The sequence below is a fragment of the Erythrolamprus reginae genome, chromosome 2 (genome assembly GCF_031021105.1).
Source record: "Erythrolamprus reginae isolate rEryReg1 chromosome 2, rEryReg1.hap1, whole genome shotgun sequence".
Lineage (NCBI taxonomy): Eukaryota > Metazoa > Chordata > Lepidosauria > Squamata > Dipsadidae > Erythrolamprus > Erythrolamprus reginae.
The window spans coordinates 9,851,711-9,866,917 of NC_091951.1; the positions used below are offsets into that span (position 1 = coordinate 9,851,711).

General features: G+C 41.8%; 1 protein-coding gene and 1 pseudogene across 1 annotated transcript in view; one reads left to right on the plus strand and one right to left on the minus strand.

Annotated features, from left to right (window-relative positions):
* Nucleotides 1-2,219, minus strand: part of LOC139159653 (major histocompatibility complex class I-related gene protein-like) — a 27,559-nt gene extending 25,340 nt beyond the window's left edge. Inside the window, exon 1 of the mRNA XM_070736966.1 lies at nucleotides 1,837-2,219. The gene's annotated coding sequence lies outside the window, so the exon portion shown is untranslated. The remainder of the gene's footprint in view (nucleotides 1-1,836) is intronic.
* LOC139159652 (major histocompatibility complex class I-related gene protein-like) overlaps nucleotides 1,914-15,207 on the plus strand; it is a 26,274-nt pseudogene continuing 12,980 nt past the window's right edge.

Sequence of the window (15,207 nt, forward strand, 5' to 3'; positions counted from 1 at the left end):
GAAAGGAAGGGAGAGAGAGAAAAAAAAGAGAGAAGATAGGAAGGAAGAGAGAGAGTGAGAGAGAGCAAGAAAGAAAGAGTGAGAGAGGAGAGAGGAAGGAAGAGAGTGAGAGAGAGTGAGAGTGTTTTTTTCTCAAGGTGACACACCACCCGAATTATGCTCGGTTTTTTGGTGAATTTGGACACACCAAGCTCAAAAGGTTGCCCATCACTGTCCTATACCTTTCTTCTATTCCTATATCTCTTCTTCTATTCTTTGATTGATATGTTCTATTACTATACCTTCTTTTCTATTCTTTCATAGATATATTTTACTATGAGTATCTCCTCTATAACCTTCATCATGTATTTTACTGTGTGTGTGTGTGTGTGTGTATGTATATGTATGTATATGTATATATACAGTATATATACCCATTAAAACCCTCATTGTGTATTGGACAAAATAAATAAATAAATAAAGTTGGCTACGGTGGAAGGGGGTACCAAACTGGGGAGATGGTTCTTCCAGGGGTTAGGAGCCCTTGAGGGGATCCATTGAGGGGATCTATGGACCAGTTTGGCTGAAGCCCTCTGTAGGAGATCAACAGGCTGGGCTGGGGGACAGGTTTAAACAAGTCATCAATTTGTCCCAAGGGGACTGTTCAAAAGGCAACTGGACTTTCCTGTTTTTTGAAGTTCTTATCCAAGAAGCTTCTTCAGTTCTTGGATAAGAAGCAAAACCTTTTAAGGGGGGGGGGGGGAGCGCAAAATCTGGTTGCCTTTTGGAAAAGCTCCTGACTCCACGCTTGAGAATCTCCATAGACACATGTCATCTGTTCAGAATCCAGCCACACAACCCATTGAATTCTACTGACCCTTAACCAGCACCAATTTAGTTTGAAGTGTTCATAGACCAAATCCTGCCATATAGGTAGCAGGTAATCAACTTTTAATGCTTTGAATTCATATCATGTTTCTGGTTACTAGTCCCTGATTCTCTTCCAGGGAAGAGTTGTCTGTGTGAAGGGGGACTGCAAACCATTATCCTGTCCAGTTCATCCTTCATGGCTGTCTGGGTTACAGTGGGGGAAAGGGAGAGCCCGCATCCCCCGTACAACGGAATTTTGGGTGTCCTCTTCCTCCATTTTCTCCTTTTGCAGCACAACGTATCCGGTGAGAACGGAGAGGGGCAGAGCACTGCCAAAGCCATTCTATCAACATTGCACTGGTAAGAAATAAACACTAAGGAAGGCAGGACAGTGATTTGCCAGGTCCTTTCTCCGGGGAAGGCTGGACTCCTCTTCCTGCATTTCCTTTCATTCGCTCCGTCTGGAAATCTATTACGCAGAGCAGCCCAACCCTTCGGATACTCTCCAAGACGGCTGGCTGTTCTGAGCAACGGAAAATAAAATAAAAGAATAAATGTTGACACTCTCTGTTAACCTCCAGAGGGCGCCCTGGTCTGCCTTGCTGAGAAGCACTTGCCCACAAAAGATTGAGGCCCCCTCTCTATTGAACCACACCTACTCTTTCTCCTACTTTCCCCCGATCTTCGGAGGGGCAGTCATATCCTGGAGCAAGTGATCCCTTCTGGGGAGTGTGGAAGAACTACAAGGCGGGCCTCTATTCAGCAGGTGCGGCTTAGCTTTGCTTATCTCTCCCGGAGAGGAATCGACCAATCAGAACAGAGCTGTCCGGGACCTTGGAGGTCTTCGAGTCCAAAGTTCCCCAACTTATATTCATTCATTCATTGGGCTTATATGCCGCCCCTCTCCGTGGAGTCGTGGCGGGCCACAACATTTTGACAAAAAGATACAATATAAAACATTTTTAAGCCAATTAATAGAGTACTTACTTTTTAAAAATAGTCTTTTCTGGGTTGGCAGCCCGGAGCAGGGGGGAGGAGGAGGGAAACAAGCCCGTGAGAAGTTTCAAAAGCAGCTCTTCTTTTGTTGACTTTGTTGACTTTGGATGGGGAGAAAACTTATTGAACACAGCGAGGGCGGTGCCCTGCCATGCCGGAGAGTGTTGCTCTCACGTGGAACCCTCGTTTATTCTCGGGTGCGAACTGGTGCAATTGAGAGTAGGTGCTGGTGGTCGGAGGGTGATCGTGCTGCAGCTGCCGCCCCTCTTGCTCCTGTGGGTTGTGCTGGGGTCCTTAGTGCTGGTGAGCCAACACGGTGAGTTTCAGGAAGGAGTTGCGACCGGGAAGAAGCTAAGGGGAGGGGGGGGCGGGGAGAGAAAGTGCGTATTGTCTGCTTGTCCCCACCCCCCCACACACACATTTACACACACACCGTGGCAAGTTCCTTTCCCAGCAGGAATCTTCTCCCTTCCTCCCTCCTTTGCTCAACCTCGTTTAAAAACCCTGCTGTTCTGTTCGAGAAAACTCCCTAATGTTATGTTCGGGTCACATAAGACCCGGACCGAAAACTCTTCATTTAAAGTGCTTATGTTTGGTCAATTTGAAAACTTTTTTCACTTGGAAAGTAGTCTGAACATTTCTGCACACAATGATATGAAAATTGAAATGAAAAAAGTAAATCTTATTGGTTTATTTTGCGGATATAATGCATGCCCCTCCCGTTTTTGTGAATTGTTTTCAATTTATGGATAGTTTTGCTTGCAAAATCCATTCTATTTTACTAAAGTTGGTGTGAGATTGCTAGCTTGAACATTTCTGCACACAATGATATGAAAATTGAAATGAGAAAAGTAAATCTTATTGGTTTATTTTGCTGATATAATGTATGCCCCCCGTTTCTGTGAAATAGTCTTCACTTTATGGATAGTTTTGCTAGCAGAATGCATTCTATTTTGCTAAAGTTGGTGTGGGATTTGTAGCTTGAACATTTCTGAACATAATGATATGAAAATTGAACTGGAAAAATTGATGCATATTGGTTTATTTTGCATATAAAGTTATTTCAATTTATATAAAAAATATGCTGTTAATTTCAAATTTACATACTTTTTTTTAGTAAAATGGATTTCTTTCATAAAATTAGCTATTTGGCTACAATGTGGTTGATTTTTAAAAGGATATTCCAAATATTTCTAGACAAATATATATAAACAGTGACAATAATGGCACACAGCAAGGCGGGGGGGGGGTGGCCCTTTTGTGGCAATAATAAACCAATAAGAACCATTTTTTTCAGTTCATTTATATTTTTCTTATGTTCAGGATTGTTCAATTTAGTATATCAAATCTTTTGGGGGAAAATTCCTTAGGGATTTGTAGTCTTAAAAAATATAAATTGACATGAAATTCAGAAAGGATGGGGGGAGGGGCTTTTTGATCAAAATAAAAATATAAGTCTCAATTTTTCCAGTTCAATTTTCATATCATTATGTTCATAAATGTTAAAACTAGTTTTCCAGTTGAAAAAGTTTTCAAAAAGATCAAATTCAAGTACTACCTAAAAAAATTATTTTTGGTCCGGTCATATACGAACAGAAACAGACTCGAAGTTATGATTTTGTTTGCCCAGAAAACAATTAGCCACCACCCCAAAAATATTTTTTGATGATCAGCATTGTTAAATTGAGTAAATAAATGCCTAAGATTTTAAAGAATATTTCGGATTTGGAGCATAAAAAAATAAAAAGTGAAAATGGTTGCAAGCAGCCGAGGGGATGGGGGGAGGCGTTATTTCTGATTTTTAAAAACCAATAAGAATCATTTTTTTCAGTTCCTTTATATTTTTCTTATATTCAGAAATGTTCAAGCTACCAATCCCACACCAACTTTAGTAAAATAGAATGGATTTTGCAAGCAAAACTATCCATAAATTGAAAAAAAATTAAAAACGGGGGGGGGGGCATGCATTATATCCGCAAAATAAACCAATAAAATTTACTTTTTTCATTTCAATTTTCATATCATTGTGTGCAGAAATGTTCAGACTACTTTCCAAGTGAAAAAGGTTTTCAAATTGACCAAACGTAAGCACTTCAAATGAAGAGTTTTCGGTCCGGGTCATATGTGACCTGAACATAACATTAGGAAGTCTTTTTGCCCAGCAAAAACTAAGCCCCCCACCCCCCAAAAAAATTCTCATAGAGAGAACCCCTGAAATGATGAAAAGTCATGAAATTTCAAGTTTCAGATATGCAGGGAAAATTTTTTACAGGGACTCAAACTTGGCTTCGGGTCACATACGACCCGAACAGAACAGCAATAATTTAAAAACTTCTTGTTCCCAATTTTACAAGGAAGTAAAAATGAATGGTGAGCTTTACAATGTCTCCCCAGCTTCTCCTTTGGTTATATTCACTTCTTCTAGTAGCATTTTTATTTCCTGTTATCAACTTATGAACGAGGAACATATGCACAGCACAAGGAAGGTTTTAATATTGTTTCTGGTTTTGGTTTTGCTGATTAGATGAACAGAACAGAATGTCAGAGTTTGAAGGGTTCATGGAGGTCTTCTAGTCCAGCCCCCTGTAACATTCCATATAAATTTATTTATTTGTTTGTTTGTTTGTTTGCTATTCCCCAGCCTCTGTAATTCAAAGTGATTGGAGGAATTCAACTGGTGTGTGTGTGTGTATGAAAGAGCAAACTGTTCCATTCTTTCCTTCCAAAAGTAGCATTTTGTTAGAACTGTTCTGATAGGATGGCCATGTGGCCAAAAGGCTGTGGATGAATGTGGATTTTTGTGAGGAAAGGGCTGGGGTGAAGAGCTAGGGACCTTTGGGTGAGGGAGAGAATGCAGCGGCCTATCAGCTGCTGCAGAGGAAAGAGCTTCATCCAACTGGCCAAGGCAAAAAGTCCCATCAACTACACAAAGTAGCAAAACTGAAGAAAATAAAAGAATAAATGATGATACCCTCTGTTTGCCTCCAGAGGGAGCCCTTTTCTGCCTTGCTTAATAAAAGCACTTGCCCACAAATGATTTTCAAGGGTGTTAATGTCTGAGATGTGATATGGGTTCCAAACAGATGAGCTGTATTGGAGGATGGGTCTGGCAAACTTCCATGAAGCATTTCAAGGCAGCTGAATTGTTAGAAATTTAACACCCGGGCTGTCGCTCCATCCGTTGTTCTTTAGTTCTTCCTCTCTTGGTGGCTTCAGCCTCTGAAGTGAGTGCAGCAGCAACAGCTGTGAAATTGTGTTGATGTGTAAGTTGTGGGGAAAGAAATACAGTGATGCAAGACAGTGCATGAAGCATTTATACATTTATGAAGAATTTATATTTCTGGGAATATAAATGAACCAAAGAAAGAATTTGCCCTGAATCTTATTGTTTATGCTATCAGCTAGAGAAAATTATTATTATTATCATTATCATTATTATTTAGATCTGTATGCCGCCCCTCTCCATAGACTCGTTTGTTCCTGCTTTCCATTTCTTAGAACTCTTTAAACCTCCAAGCACAGAGATTGGGGTGCGGGTGGGGGTGGGGAGAAGAGGCACTTGAAGAATGGGGCAAAACCCCCAGTTCTTGCAGAGAGCCTCTCTGTGGTGCCCCTAGAACAGGGTTCTCCAAACTTGGTACCTTTTAAGACTTAGGGACTTCAACTCCCAGAATTCCTCAGCCATCAGGAATCCTGGGAGCTGAAGTCCACAACTCTGAAAGCTGCTGAGTTTGGAGACCCCTGCTCTTGAACAACAAAGAAGGAGCAATCGATGGAGAGGCAACACAGGTGTTCACTTCCAGAGCTACGGAAAACAGCTGCGTTTAACAACTCCAAAGAAGACATGACTCCCGATGGGAGAAGAAAGTGATTTGCGAGGTCCCTTCTCCGGGAGAGGCTGGCTGCTGTTTCTGCGTTTCCTCTCATTCGCTCTGTCTTGCGCTGAGAAGCCCAACCCTTCAGACGCTCTCAAGATGGCTAGCGAAACTGAAGAAAATAAAAGAATAAATGATGATACTCTCCGTTTACCTCCAGAGGGAGCCCTTTTCTGCCTTGCTTAATAAAAGCCCTTGCCCACAAATGATTGAGCCCCCCTCTCTGAAAGAGCTCACCCTCAAGGACTGACGTCCATCCTCTTGCTTTCTCCTTGACCCTTTGGGGAGGACAATTCTTTGTGTGTCCAATCACACCTGGCCAATAAAGAATTTTATTTCTATTTCTAAAAAGTCACCCCATTAATAAAAAGCCCGCCAAATGCAAAGTTTTACATTGCAATTAAAAGTTGTTAGTATCACTGAACGTACTATTATTGAGTCCCACCCCCCAGAAAAGACGTTAATCGCGTATGAGTTGTTTTTCCCCTCAGTATTCAGATTAAATTGCTCCACGATAAATGTCCATGAGCTTTGGGTTGCAGTTTTCAAAAAAAAAAATCCTGTAAAATATGGATAACATCATCGTCATTACACTATAAGACCTTACAATCCCTTCCAAAATGTATGCAACAGTGAGAAGCACAATTGATCGCTTGGGAAGTCTCAAAGCCCTTCGCTGGTGCTCTTTAACAATTATTCTCTCCCCTCTCTCCCTCGAAAAAAAAAATCAGCTGCTTTGCATCATCAGCGACAGCCATAGAGGGAAATGGGGTGGGGCAAGCTGAGTCCGACTAGCCTTTAAGTGGGCTGGAGGCAGACAGGTGGAGATTTGTCCCCTCCCTCTTTTTCTGAGCGGGCCTGTTTGATTTCCCTACAGTATAAACACTCCATTGCCTGGCATCCGTGACTCTGAGCAAGCTGGCCTGAATGGGCCTGAGGACAGTGGCCTGCTTGATCCTCCTGCTGGGGTACCGTGGCTGTAAGTATCTAAATTGTAATTGTAATCTTGTAATATCATATCTTGCAAAGTCAAGTGATTATGGAGGAGGAAACCAATAGTACTAGGAGCCTTTAGAGCAATACCCAAAGGGCTGCCTAGATACATGGAGATGGAAATTTTTGAAATGTTGATTTATTTGAGCTCAATAGCTTCCAGAGGAAAGGAAAAGGAAATTGCTGGCGTGGTTGCCAAATAAAAGGAGTTTTTATGCATATGCTCTGGGAATGTGTTGAAGTTCAAAAATTTTGGAAGGAACTACAGAATGAAATAAATAATATGCTAAACATTAATTGGATAATCACAAAAGAATTAGCAATACTAGTTAAATATGGGGAAATACGAGAATTTAAAGAAATCAAAACAGCAGCTTTGGAAAGCACTCAAGCAGTAGTGGTATTAGGGTGGAAGGATAGCAATAAATGGACAATCCAGAATTGGTACTGGTATATGGTGGACCACATCCACTTTGAAATTATGGAAATAAGATTAAATAACTTTGATGAAAATAAATTGGAGAAGCTGATGGCACGATGGAATAAAGTGAAAAATTATATCTTAAGTAGAATATATGACGACAATGTGAAAAATAAATTCCAATCACTTTTTGTATGTAAAGAAATGTAAACCGGAGTCAAGGAAGAAATTGAAATTTATTGTAAATAATTTAACCCCCTAAATGGTGGTGGGGTTTATTGGTGTTGGGCACTTTTTCTTTAAGATTTTTTTGTTTGTTTGTATGTTGTAATAAAAATTTAATAATTTTTTTTTAAAAAAAATAGCTTCATTATTTATTTGTTTGTTTGTTTATTTATTTATTTATTTATTTATTTATTTATTTGTTTGTTTGTTTGTTTATTTATTTGTTTATTTATTGTTAGAGTTGGAAGGGACCATGCGGGTCATCAAGTCTAACCCCCTGCCTAAGCAGGAACCCTATAGCATCCCAGCCAAATGGCAGTCCAATTTCCTCTTAAAAATGTCCAGAGTATTGGAGTTCACAATATCCGCTGGTAGGTTGTTCCACTGGTTGATTGTTCTGACCGTCAGGAAGTTCTTCCTTATTTCCAGGTTGAATCTCTCCTTGGTCAGCTTCCAGCCGTTGTTCCTCGTCCGGCCCTCCAGTGCCCTGGAGAATAAAGTGATCCCCTCCTCTCTGTGGCAAACCCTCATATACCTGTAGACCAGGGGTCCCCAAACTTTTTACACAGGAGGCCAGTTCACTGTCCCTCGGACTGTTGGAGGGCCGGACTATAAAAAAAAACTGTGAACAGATTCCTATGCACACTGCTCATACCTTATTTCTTTCTCTCTCTCTCTCTCTTGCTTTCTTTCTCTCTCTCTCCCTCTTTTGCTTTCTTTCTCTCTCTCTCTTGCTTTCTTTCTGTCTCTTGCTCTGTCTTTCTCACTCTCTTGCTATCTCTCTTCCTTCCTCCCTCTCTTTCTCTCTCCCTCTCTTTCTCCCCCTTCCTTCCTTCCCTTCCTCCCTTCCCTCCGCCCTTCATTCCTCTCCAATTCTTTCCCTCAGTCTTTTTCCCTTCTCTTTCACTTTTCTTTCTTTCTCTCCACTTCTCTCTCTCTCTTTTCCCTCTTTCACCCTCCCTCTTCTCTCCTCGCGGAGGACTCACCCAACAAGCCTCCACCCTTCAACCCCGGACTCCCATTCAATCCCCATTCAGAAAACGGGAGCTAGCAACTCTAAAGAGGAGGAGGAGGCGGGTGTGTGCGTGTATGTGTGTGTGTTGTGCCGAGCTTGGCTTTCGGCAAGCCTTACTTTACCTCGTGTGAGATGAGATTGAGGGGGACGTTCTCACTGCTTTTCCAGTGCGGCCTTGGAAAAGACCCGCAGGCCAGATAAATGACATCAGCGGGCCGCATATGGTCCACGGGCCGTAGTTTGGGGACCGCTGCTGTAGACTGTCTGCTCTGACTTTGCAAAAACAAAAAACCCCACCCCCTCTTTACTTGGAATTGCTAATATATTCAGAGGCTACTTTAATTGCTCTTAGGTCCTTGGTAAGGACTTGAAATGTTAATTTTAATTTTTTTTAAAAAAAATAATCTTTATTAAATTTCTATGCATAAAAACTGTGAAAACAAACAAAACATACAAAGAAAAAAAATAAATAAATGAGGAAAAATAGACAGACAAATCAGCTTAGAGCATTTAAAATGTTCAATTTCAATAGTAAAGACATAATTTGTCAAGCATAATGTTGACTATCACTATCCAGCGACCTGATAGTAGGTATTAGGTATGTGGAATTGTGTATTTATTTTCTTTAGTTCTCTATACTTACATTTGTATTCATTTGGGGTATTTCTGAGGAAGGTATGAGATTGTTTTTTGGAGTTTTATGTTCCATCGATTTATGTTGCATTGTTTCTATATTTTCATTGTGTTTGGGTAAGAAAGTGTCTAATTTTATTTTTCCTTTAGGTTTTTTATGTATTTTTTCTGTTTGAGCCATTTGTACCAACTTTCCCATACTTTGCAAAATTCAGATTTATTTAAAAACCTCTTTATTTGGAATTGCTAATATATTCAGATGCTACCTTAATAGTTATTAGGTCCTTGGTAAGGACTTGAAATTTTAAATTTTTACCAATCTTAGACTGTGAAGATTAACAGTAACAAAAGTAGAGTAGAATAGGGAAGAGAAGGGAAGAGAAGAATAGAGAAGAATGGAATGGAATGGAATATAGAGCTGAGTAGAATAATAGCAATAATAGAACCAAAGAACAAGCAGGAGAGGATTAGGTTAGCCTGCTGCTACTATTACACTCTCTTGTTGCATATATCTTTATCTTTTTAAATTAAATTTTATTGTTTTTCTCCACAATACATCCATACATATACCTTAATTCTTAACAAAATACACATAATTATACATTTCTATTTGATATAACATAAGCCCATGTCTTAATCTTACCGACAACTAAAAATGTCGGTTGGCGGACCCCAGGGGAAGAGCCTTCTCTGTGGCGGCCCCGACTCTCTGGAACCAACTCCCCCCAGAGATTAGAACTGCCCCTACCCTCCTTGCCTTTTGTAAGCTCCTTAAAACCCACCTTTGTCGTCAGGCATGGGGGAACTGAGACATCTCCCCCGGGCATATACAATTTATGTATGGTATGTTTGTATGTATGTTTGCTTAGTAAATGGGTTTTTTAAAATATTTTAAACTTTAATTTAGATTTGTCATGAATTGTTGTATTCTGTTGTGAGCCGCCCCGAGTCTGCGGAGAGGGGTGGCATACAAATCTAAATAAAAAATAAATAAATAAATAAAATAAATTTTCACCTTTTATACTTTTATTGACCACTTGTTTTCCCCTTTATGACATATCACTCCCCTCCCTCTATCTCCTTCTCTTCTGTCTACCTTCTTTTTCCGTCTCCCCCACTTTCTTATTTCCCTCCCCTCCCTTTCTTCCCTTCCTTCTCTACTTCCTTTTGTCCCTCTTAACCTTTCCCTGGGTGTATCTATTCACAATCCATCTTAACAGACAAGTAACTCATGTCACCAATCCCGTTTAATTATTGGTGCTTCTCTTAAACTCGTTTTATTCACCTCCAGTATCCATATTTATTTATTTATTTATTTATTCATTCATTCATTCATTCATTCATTTATTTATTTGATTTATATGCCGCCCCTCTCCACAGACTCGGGGCGGCTAACTACAGCAATAAAATAGTATATAACAAAACCCAATACTAAAAACAGTTAAAAACCCATTATATATGAAAACCAATCATACATACAGACATACCAAGCATAAAATTGTAAATGCCTAGGGGGAAAGTATATCTCAGTTCCCCCATGCCTGGCGGCAGAGGTGGGTTTTAAGCAACTCTCGAAAGGCAAGGAGGGTGATATTTATTTATTTAGATTGTATGCCGCCCCTCTCCGTAGACTCGGGGCGACTAACAAAAATAATAAAACAGCATATGATAAATCTAATATTTAAAATAACTAAAAACCCCTATTAAAAGCCAAACATACACACAAACATACCATGCATAAATTGTATAGGCCTGGGGGGGAAGGAATATCTCAATTCCCCCATGCCTGAAGACAGAGGTGGGCTTTAAGGAGCTTACAAAAGGCGAGGAGGGTGGGGACAATTCTGATCTCTGGGGGGAGCTGGTTCCAGAGGATCGGGGCTGCCACAGAGAAGGCTCTTCCCCTGGGTCCTGCCAGATGACATTGTTTAGTTGACGGGACCCGGAGAAGGCCAAATCTTTGGGACCTAACTAGTCGCTGGGATTCGTGCAGCAAAAGGCGGTCCTGGAGATATTCTGGTCTGATGCCATTAAGGGCTTTATAGGTCATAACCAACACTTTGAATTGTGACCAGAAATTGATCGGCAACCAATGCAGATTGCGGAGTGTTGGTGTAACATGGGCAAACTTAGGGAAGCCATGATTACTCTCGCAGCTGCATTCTGCACGATCTGAAGTTTCCGAACATTCTTCAAAGGTAGCCCCATGTAGAGAGCGTTACAGTAGTCGAGCCTCGAGGTGATGAGGGTACGAGTGATGAGGGCATGAGTGACTGTGAGTAGTGACTCCCGGTCCAAATAGGGCCGCAACTGGTGCACCAGGCGAACCTGCGCAAACGCCCCCCTTGCCACAGCTGAAAGATGTTTCTCTAATGTGAGCTGTGGATCGAGGAGGACGCCCAAGTTGCGGACCCTCTCTGAGGGGGTCAGTGATTCCCCCCCAGAGTTATGGATGGACAGATGGAATTGTCCCTGGGAGGCAAAACCCACAGCCACTCCGTCTTATCAGGGTTGATTGTCTGATTGTCTAATCTCTTCTTAAAAACTTCCAAAGTTGGAGTATTCACGACTTCTGGAGGCTTTTGGTTCCACTGATTTATTGTTCTAACTGTCAGGAAATTTCTCCTTAGTTCTAGGTTCTCTCCTTGAATAGTTTCCACCTGTTGCTTCTTCTCCTAACCTCAGGTACTTTGGAGAATAGATTTACTCCCTCTTCTTTGTGGCAGCCTCTGAGATACTGGAAGACTGCTCTCAAGTCACCCTGGTCCTTCTTTTCATCAAACTATCATTTAAAAGTAAAAAGTTATTCTACTGCTCCAAAAGGAGTCAGAAGTCAACGCTTTTCTTTTTCCTCCCTTACACTTTTCTCTCTTCCCCTTTTCCTCCCTTGTTTTCCCATTACTTTCACTTCTCTTTATACCTCTGTATTTTATATTTTTGATAAACTAAGAAAAATACTAAGAAAGAAAATAATCAGAAGAAGAAAATTGTCCCTGTGGGACAATAACTTTTGATGTTTAATTTGTCATCCATTCTGAGTGAGTTTCTGCCCAAGGAATGAAAGTTAAAAGAGAATGTTTAGGTTTTGACAAATTTCAATGCATTGGGCCTGAAAAAGGTAAAGTCAAAAGAAAATGTTTAGAGTCCATGTTGTCTCTTCCTCCTCCCCACGTCCCAGACGGCAAAAGCTAATCATAAAAGTCAACACAATCATAAAATTCTGAATAACTGCTGGGTGTGGTATAGCTTCCAGAGGCAGGAAGTCTCCATTCTCTTTTATTTATTTGTTTGTTTGTTTGTTTGTTTGTTTTTTCTTTCTTTCTTTCTTTCTTTCTTTCTTTCTTTCTTTCTTTCTTTCTTGTTTGTTTGTATGCCGCCCCTCTCCGTAGACTCGGGGCGGCTAACAACAGCAATAAAAAACCAGCATGTAAATCCAATACTAAAACAACTTAAAAACCGTTATTGTAAACCAAACATCCATCCATACAAACATACCATATGTAAATTGTAAAGGCCTAGGGGGAAAGAATATCTCAGTTCCCCCATGCCTGATGACAGAGGTGGGTTTTAAGGAGCTTATGAAAGGCGAGGAGGGTGGGGGCAATTCTAATCTCCAGGGGGAGTTGGTTCCAGAGGGCCAGGGCCGCCACAGAGAAGGCTTTTCCCCTGGGCCCCGCCAAACGACATTGTTTTGTTGACGGGACCCAGAGAAGGCCCACTCTGTGGGACCTAACCGGTCGCTGGGATTCGTGCGGCATATGGTGAAACTCTTGCTGTCCTTCAGGCAATAGGCATGTAGTCAGGCCCAGAAGCACCTATGTGAGCCCAGAGGGTCTGCTCACATGATGTGGCCATGTCCAAAGTCAACCAAAAGGTGCTAGGATTTCCTTTAGCTCCTTTCATGACTGGAATCCTCCCAAGTGAAGCAGAAAATTGGTCTTATTGTTGGAGAGTGGCTTTTCACAATAACATTGAAGGAAGAGCTGGAGTTGCAGACTCCCCTCAATTCTCTCTTCCACTTTTTTCCTCTCCCAGGCTCCTCCAGGCACTCCCTGTGCTATTCCTACCTGAAGGTGTCAGAGCCCAGCCAAGGGCTGCCCCAGTTCCTCTCTGTGGTCCACCTGGATGGCCATCCCATTGCTCGATATGACATTCTCAATGGGAAGACAGTTCCTCTGGTGCCCCGGATGGAGGCGGAGGAGATGAAGGCACCTGAGAAGATATTCAGAGCTGACCTGGAGCAGTTATCAGAACTCAACAACCAGACTGGAGGTGAGCAGAGACAGGACTGACTTCAAGCCCTGAATTCTCCCTCAAATTTCACTTTCCCACATCTTGTCACTTTGGGTATTGGGGAAAGAGGCAAGCAGGCATAGAATAGAAAGTTGGGGGGCTAAGATGAGCCACATCCCAGGAAATGACAATGTTGTTTCTGCCTTTGACCACCAATCCCTTTAAGGAGCATGAGGATGAGATCCATCCAGCAAAGGGTGGGGTGGGGGGGAATGCCTCCCCTCCCAAAGATCTTCTCTCTCATGGTCTTCATTATCTTCTGCCCCACATCAAAAAGACTAAGAGTAGCCCCAGGTCACACAAAATCACAAAATACCTCCTACAATTGAAAGAAAGAGGGGAGGCAAGATCCATTTTCACTGCCCTGGTGGTATGGGGGGAAGTAAAAACTTCGATTGTTTTTTTTTGGGGGGGGAGGGGTCTCTAGCGAGAGGAACTCTGGACAATTTCACCCTGTTTTGTGTATTTCAGGATTTCACACCTGGCAGGTGGTTTTGGGCTGTGAGCTCAGGGAAAATGGGAGCAAAAGAGGGTTTTTGCACTATGGCTATGATGGCAAGGACTTCATCAGCTTCGAGAAGGAGACACCCAGATGGGTGGCTGCTCAGCCCCAGGCCGAGAAGGTCAAAGAGAAATGGAAGGATGATCTGGCATGGTCTCAAAAAATCAAAGACTTCCTGGAGAGGACCTGCATTGAATGGCTGCAAAGACACCTGTCCTACCAGAATGAGACTCTAAAAAAGACAGGTGAGTGGCTGAATGGGCTCGGGTTGTGCTGTTGTTTTCTATGCATCCTCATCTTCCTCTCCTTATGTTGTCTGCCCTACAAAGTCAAGCCACCCTTCATGTTGTGGTCGGCTCTGGCCCAGCTCCTGCCCCAAGGAATGTGGAGGTGGATGCAGGGGAAACATCAACATGTCATAGGCCTGTTTTATTGCCGACAGAGTCAGGTAGAGCAGTTTCCTCGGACGAAGAAGAAGGTGGGGATGACTCGGAAGAGAGGGGCTTGGCACACAGCCCAGGAAGCCAATCTCCATTATCTTCGGTCGATTTGGATGAGGAAGTGTTAGACCCACGCGGGCGCAGAATTATGCATCGAAGAGACCATTTGAAGAAATATTACAGGAGATAAGAGAGGCCGCCTGTGTTTGGGTGGGGCTCCAGTAATTAGAGCTGCTGATATAAATAGCAGCATGCTGGCTTGGCCGTTGTGGAAGATTATCTGCTCGTTGTTTCTTCAGGACCTTGCCTTGCTATTTCCAGACTTTGTTTGTTGATTTTTCATGACTTTGAAACCAAAGCAGAGCAAAGTGTGTGTGTCTCACTTCGTGGAAGAAGGAGGGCTGTGACATTTCTTCACAGCTGCTAGCTAAGTACTTAAGGACTGATTAAGGGGATTGTACAGCCTACAAGGTTGTTTTGGGACGACTGCTCTTTGCAATACAAAAAGGATGCTTTGTTTCTTTTGAATTTTGTGATAAAGAACATTGTTTTTGAACTTTCAAGTGTGTGTGTGTGTGTGTGTCTGAAATTTTTACCCTTGAATTTTCAGGAGACTCATACCATAGAGCCCAGCAGAACACTTCATGTGCCTGCTAGAAAAAGGACTGAGAATTTACCAAAATGAATTAGGAACATTTACCAAAGCACAGTAGGGAAAACAATCTCCAATCTCCAAGCCCCACCTCAAAAAAAAAATTTCAAAGAAAAAGAAACAGAAACCAAAGGAGCAAAATATTATGGCTGAGATCCAATCCTTTTTTCACAAAGAAATCTAATTTTTACATCCTGCATTTGGGGCAGAACCAAAAGTTGATTCACTTACCATTTTCCATCTGGAACAAATTGTCTTCGTTTTTCCACTATTGTGCAAATGCTAATCTGGCTGCTGTAGTTATATGAAGGCC